Here is a 6,943-nt window from a genome sequence, read left to right on the forward strand (position 1 = left end):
TATTATTTTCATTACATCTTAACAGGTAAATATACAATCAATATGATCTATGGCTATTGGGTTCAGCCTCAATCTCTTGTGTAGGCAGATACTGTCGGAACACTCCTCTGCAATGTCATTCTTTCCTAGACTTCTGGACTGTACCCTTTGGAAGAAGCCACTATGTACATACAGCTAACACATTCATGTTATCCCTTGCTCAGCACACTGTAGACATATAAATTTGTTTGAACCTACTTTTGCAGTTATTAATGCACATTTATTTTGGACTAGCTTATAATTTAACAATATATTCTCTTTCTTGAGTTGACCAACCTCTTTTTAATGCTTTTAATTTTTTGAGCATTTCTACCTGCATGGTATTTAAATCATTTTCTCCTACTCCAGTTTCTCCCACACCCTTCACAAGTTCATGATTTCTTCTGTAATAATTTTGTTTATACACACAGACAGACACACACGTACATCAATTTTGTGGATTTCCAGTGATTTACTCTGTTTTCATGTCTGAATAAATTTTGGTTGATTTGAGATCATCAAACTCTGCCTTTACTCCCAAATCCCCAATAGCTGATCAACAGAATGTTTGGAAAAATCAAGCAGCATCTTTTCCCCCTTTTTTATTTTATTGATTTTTACTGAGCTCTACATTTTTCTCTGCTCCTCTCCCTGTCTCTCCCTCCCCTTCAGCCCTCCCCCAAGGTCCCCATGCTCCCAATTTACTAAAGCCTAAGTTTACAACCTTGAACATACTATTGGATTGAAGTTAATTGCCATTTTTTTCTGTATTTTTTTCTTATAGGTACACTACAGTACTTTTGATTGAAAATTATTTTCCACACTTGATGAAACTGATCTTCTCTGAAGAGATTTTTTTTTTTCATTTCTCATGTACATTTTAATTTCTTCTCCAGATAAGTTTAATCCATTCATGGACATATTATTTATTTCATCTATATTCACTATATATAGGTCTAATCTAATGCCAGCTAGCCATTTATACGACATGTATAACTAAAATGTGCACATGCATTATTCATTAACTCAATAAACAGTCACTAAGAACCATGAGGTTAACACCATCTACAGAAAGGCATTTCCAAGGATTCATCATACAAGGACTCAACAAATATTTGTTTAGGTAAGCTTGATTTTTGCTGGGTAGACCTGTGTTAAGAAAATATCTACACTATGACACTATCCTGGCATGTATTCATGTCAGGTTGGGAAACTATGGAAAGTGGAGTCTTACAGAAAAGGGCTTTTGAGTTCTGGTGTGACTTGTGATAAACACAGATATTTGAAAAACTAAGTATGGAACTTGGAGATGAGTAAGTGGTTGCAGAATATGAACACGGGCATGAGAACTTTACTTGAATCCCCAGAACCAAGGTAAAGATGAAAGTGGGAAAGAAATCAAAAGCCCAGTGCTTCTGTGGAGAATCCATAACCCCAGAACTTCTAAGGTGAGTTAGGAGACAGAGTCAGGAATCGTGTGAACCTTGACTCCAACTAGGCTGGTGTTCGTAGTGGTCAGCAACCAGGAAAAGACCCTGTGTCAGACAAGGTGGAAGGTGGTGCCAACATCTGATACTATTGTCCAACTGCCAACTGCCTGCAACGGCGTTTGCATTTCTATACTCATGCAAATAGACAGACACAAACATATATAAACACACACCCATCATTAAAGTATGAAAAGAAAATATAAATAAGCCTTCTAGAAGAACTATAAGGAAAGTTGGCACCTTGACCAAATCATAACAGCACAGTTTGCTGTTGCCAGTTACCAGGTACATTCTTCTGCACAGTGCTTCTTCAAGAGACAGTCTATTAGAAAATGAAAACTTCTTTTAAGGACAACTTACTAATGACTTTATAATTTAGAAACTGTGAATATTTTCACTTTTTTTTTGCTATGAAAAGTTATTCCATGTTGAGATATTTGCTCCTTCTTTGTGTTCATGTTGTTCTTTGGATTTATAATGTCATCATACCCTGACCTATTGTGACTCTTTTGAAGGATAAATTTGTGCTAAAGCTTAAATGAAGATGAAAACAACCCTAAAAATGAAAAATGAACCATTGTGCTACATCTATTTTAATTTTTTTCAGCATAAGGCACGTAAGGAAGACATTAACACAAAATTTTATAGTTAAGCAATTTACACTTGACATTTTTATTTTTAGATGATATTTTCTAAGGGCTGATTTAAATATTTTAAGATATTTAAATATAGCAGAACACTAATTTCACTGCCAAGTATTTTAGTTTCTAAAAGCACATAATATCCATAGTATTATTAGTCACCTAATTACATATGTATATGAATATGAATATATTTGTTCTCATTAATTTTGTATTGGAACATATATGTGAACTGATATTTTTCTAAGCAATAGCCACTAAATGCAATTAATGCAAAATTTGCTTCCCAATCTAAATAATATATCAGGAGGCAGATTATTAAGAGGATGAATTAGTTTGTTCATTTCTTCTATCAAAATCAACTTTGAGATAAATTGCAGCCTAGTTTTGATGCCGTCAACATTTCCTTGCCTGTTATTGGTGAGTAACTATAAGTCTGTCCCACTATCCTCACTTTTAATGCCAGAGTATTAGTCAAGGTAATTCCTGCATTTTATAGCCCTAGTTGGTCTGGTTGCATTGCATTGAATAATTTTTGTATGTAGAAAAATAAGAAAAATTATTTTGTTGTGTTTCTCCCACTATTTCCCCTCTTGAGCACTTTGGTAGTTGTGGGTTTTTTGTTGTTGTTGTTGTTTTGTTTTGTTTTTTCACAAAAGGGTAGAAGCTGTGAAGCCCGAGAAAAAAAGTCAGAGAAAGTCGCATCTTTAGCTGATATTTCAGGTTTTCCCTTCAGTTGCTGTGGCAACTTTGAAACTGTAATCATCTTTATAAGGAAAGATGGTTCTACCCTTTGCCTAACTTTGTTCCAGCTATGTGTTTAGGGTAGAAAAGATTCCTTAATATTTTAGAAGCAATCAATAGTAGAGGAAACCTCTTAACTCCTCTTCTCAGGAGAGCGAACTTTATCTTCGTTTTATTCAGAGTCGGTGTGCTATTTAACTCTAAATTATGTATGATGGACTATTTGGGATGGAGAGAGAAGCCATGGTTTGGGAAATGAATTCTACATAAAATTAATTCGAAATGATAATTAGTACCTATCTCGCAGATACCCTGAGCTTATTTTGAGGTAGCATTGGGCATAAAACAAGAAGAACCTGGAACCCATTCTTCAGGGGGAAAGAAAAATTCTAAGCAGATTTTATTTTGCATGTGAGAGGCAGAGATGTAGCCACAAGACCCTGTGCTACCTGTGAATGCCTTCTCTAATCTAGGCAGTGTGTGTGTGTGTGTATGTATATAAACATTCTTTTCTTCGTTGCTGAGTAAAGAATAGAAATAAAAACTGAAGACATTTTCATGTTACTCCATCTATTTTGTTAAAAACTGCTTTATAATGGTGTCTATCCATCTTAATTGATTGAGAAGATATGGCAATAGCTGTATGAAGTGCAGTCATTAACATAATTAGCATTTTATTTGATAATATACACGTTTTTAACTAAGTGGGCAGACTGCCTGAACCTTCTCAAGGAAAGTTCTTACATAAAGATATATCTTAATTATGAAGCTTACCTCTTCACCAAAATAAATTACTATCATTTACAGATTTTGCTGAAAGTATTTCTATAAGAACCCTCCTAGAAATTTGTTGTTCTTCTGAAAATGGAATTATAGAAATAATACATTCTAGAGGAAGTCATAACTTATGAGTCTCTCGTGAACTTAATCCATTATATCTAACCTCAACCTTTAGAGCTAAAGTGTTTGTTTTCAGGCATGATTTAAGTGCTATGCTCATCAAGTATTTCTTACTGTATCATATATATTTGCCAAAATTAAGAAATAGGCAATTGAATAATACGGCTTTTAAAAATAGATGTGTATTAGGCTTTTTCACTGCTAGCCTCTCTTTTTTTTTAAGATCAAATCTCAAGAAAACACACTGTTTTATTACGTGGCTTTAGGCTTCTACAAACTGTTAGGTTTTCTGTCTTTTCTCATTTTATAAGCTTGACAGCCTTGAAGAACTCTAGTCAGATAAATTGTGAAACCTTCAACTTGAATGTGTCCGGTAACATCTCATTTAAATAAAACAGAGTATTTATAAATAAGAACCAAATCAAGGGTGAAGTGCCCTTCTCACTGCCTCGGAGGGTGCCCCACTGCTGTGAAAATCCCCATGACCAAAAACAACTTGAGAAATGGAAGATTTTATTTGGCTGCCAGGTCCAGGTCAGAGACCGCAGAGCATCATCAATGGAAGCCAGGGCAGAAGCTCAGGCAGGAACCTGGAGCATACACTAAAACAGAATCCACCCAGGACCCCTGCTTACTGGCTTACTTCCGGGATGATATTCAGCTCCTGTTGGTATCCCCTATCCCCTCCCCGCTGCCACAGCCTTCCTAGGGGCTGACACTGTTCACGCTGGGCTAGGCTCTGCGACAACCACGAATGATCAAGAAAATGCTGTACAACACAGGCCCACAGGCCAATCTGATTGTGGAATTTCAGCAGTGCGGTTCCCTCTTCCCAGATGAATCTAGTTTGTATAAAATTGAAAAAAGAAAAGAAAAAGACAACAGCTGTTGATGCCACCTTTTCCTGATGTTTTTAACCATAGGGACCGATTGGTCCATGTTCCCCCGCAGGTCGTGTTTTCTCTTACAACCATCTCTTTGGATAGTCACTAATTAAACCGTTGCTCAAAATCACTGAGTTTAGTTCATGGATCTTCATTATTATTATTAATTTCTGTTGAGAATTCTCCTTAATTTCTCACAGAATGGTATGTTCTAGGCACAGCCTGTGTTTTCTCTGCTCCAAACTCAGAATCTGCCCAGGAGCTCAGTTTCCTGTTATTGGAGATAGGCACTCACAAATTAATACTGACTGTTGAAAATGTTCTTAACTGCAGGTCACCACTGATGCCAGGCCAAAGTGATTTGTAAAAAATCGACGTAAATACAGAGAAAATTGGGATGGGTATAATAAAATCCACGTTAGAAAATTATGATGCTTACCTATGACATCATATATGATATCATAGTTCCTATTTCATGTGCCATAAACTTGTGTTCTCAGTGATCCCTGAATTTATTTTTAATTTAATATTCAGACAACACTCAAAATCAATTTTATATCTACAATGATTCAGGCTCAATATGAAACATGTCTTTTTTTATAGAATAGATTTTAAATTTATCCTTTTTGTTATGAGTGAGTGCATATATGTGAGTATATTTTTGTATGAAAATGTACGTGTGTGTATGTGAGAATGTGTGTATGTGTGAGTGTGTTTGTGTGTGTGTGTGTGTGAGAGAATGTGTGTGTGTAGACGATTCTCTTCTACCTTTAACTGAGTTCTTCAGCATGAAGTCATGTGGCTAGCTAGTGTTGTAAGCTTCATCACTTACTGATTCTCCTCTCCAGCCTGATGCAGCTAGTTCTTAACAAAATACCTTTTATTATCCCCTACTTAACACAAAGTTTATTTTTGATAAACAGTTCATTTTGTAATCACTTCTCTACTATCCTCAATAAATAGCATTTAGGAATAAAAACTAAAGTTAAGCTTACATTCTCTTTTACTTCTTTCAATACCGTATAAAGTCCCTGAGTTCTTCAGTTTTCCCACTCACTATTTGAAATTTCTGTTGTTTTTTTTTTGTTTGTTTGTATGTATATTTCCTTCATCCAGAGGTTTCTGTCTTCTGCAGTGAGTATTTCAGTAACAACCTGCTCTTCCCACTGGAAACAAAGTCTTTCATCCCCAAGACAGACCATTTTCTAGTCACACCATTCTCTGTTATTGTCTTGCCCTTTATATTCTAACTTATTTTTTTCTTTAAAAGCATCCATTTTATGCTTCCTTATGTTGGTTAATGCAAGGCACCCTTCCTCCTCTTCTTTCCTTGGACACAGCTTGCTCAAACTTGAAGTTAATTCTAGCACTATTTCGTCCTTGATGTTCTCAGCAAACTTAGCTGGGTAAATATCCTTCCTGCTGGCAAATGGTCTGACCATGTGTCTGTGTTAGTAATTACCATATTTTACTATAATAACATAGCTAATGTGTCTATGTCCCTATGAGGTTGTGAGCTCTTTTGGGTCAGGTGACAGATGTCTATTCTTTATTCAGTCACCCTCATGACCGGCACAGCCTTTGCTCGTTATGAGCATTTCACAGGTGTGGCAAAATTTGGTAAAAGAAAAGCAGAGTTTCAAATATTCCTTCTGATTCTGGAAAAAAAATTATTCTTAAAAAAAAAGTAGTGTTACTTTATAGTGTGATTTTAGGAACTCCCATTACGTTGTTCTAGATTATTTGTCAAATGATAGAAAATGATTATTGCTGTAATTATGGAAGTCGTGGACTTCACCACTTGACATTCTTCTTGCTTTCCCATCTGCTTCATGAACATAATTGCACCTGAGGTGTTAGTCAATGTAAGAGCGGAGGAAGGTTGGCGTGACATCTTCAACCCGTGTGACTCTGTCTAAATAACGCATTCATTTTCACCATCGGCAAAAATTTAAGTTCTCTCCACAGTGCAAAATGAAGCAAATTATGAGAAAGAAACAACACAACTTTACAGTTTCCATTTACAAAGAGAGCTGGAGGGTAGGAGTGCAGCTCAGGGATAGAGTGCTTGCCTCGCACGCACAGGGACCTGGGTTCAATCCCCAGTGCCCCAAATATTGTGTTTTTAAGATCATTAAATAGTAGTAGTTCTTATATCACTCCTCATTGATATCAATATTTTTTTTCAGTGTAAAGACATTGACTAGCAAGCACACTGTATTCCAAGAAAATGAACCCTAAGCAAACAAGTCTATCTAGAGAAAGT

This window comes from Alexandromys fortis, unplaced genomic scaffold, assembly GCF_014885135.2.
Source record: "Alexandromys fortis isolate MF-2015 unplaced genomic scaffold, M_Fortis_MF-2015_v1.1 scaffold_8_9099976_23576923, whole genome shotgun sequence".
NCBI classification, from domain to species: Eukaryota; Metazoa; Chordata; class Mammalia; order Rodentia; family Cricetidae; genus Alexandromys; species Alexandromys fortis.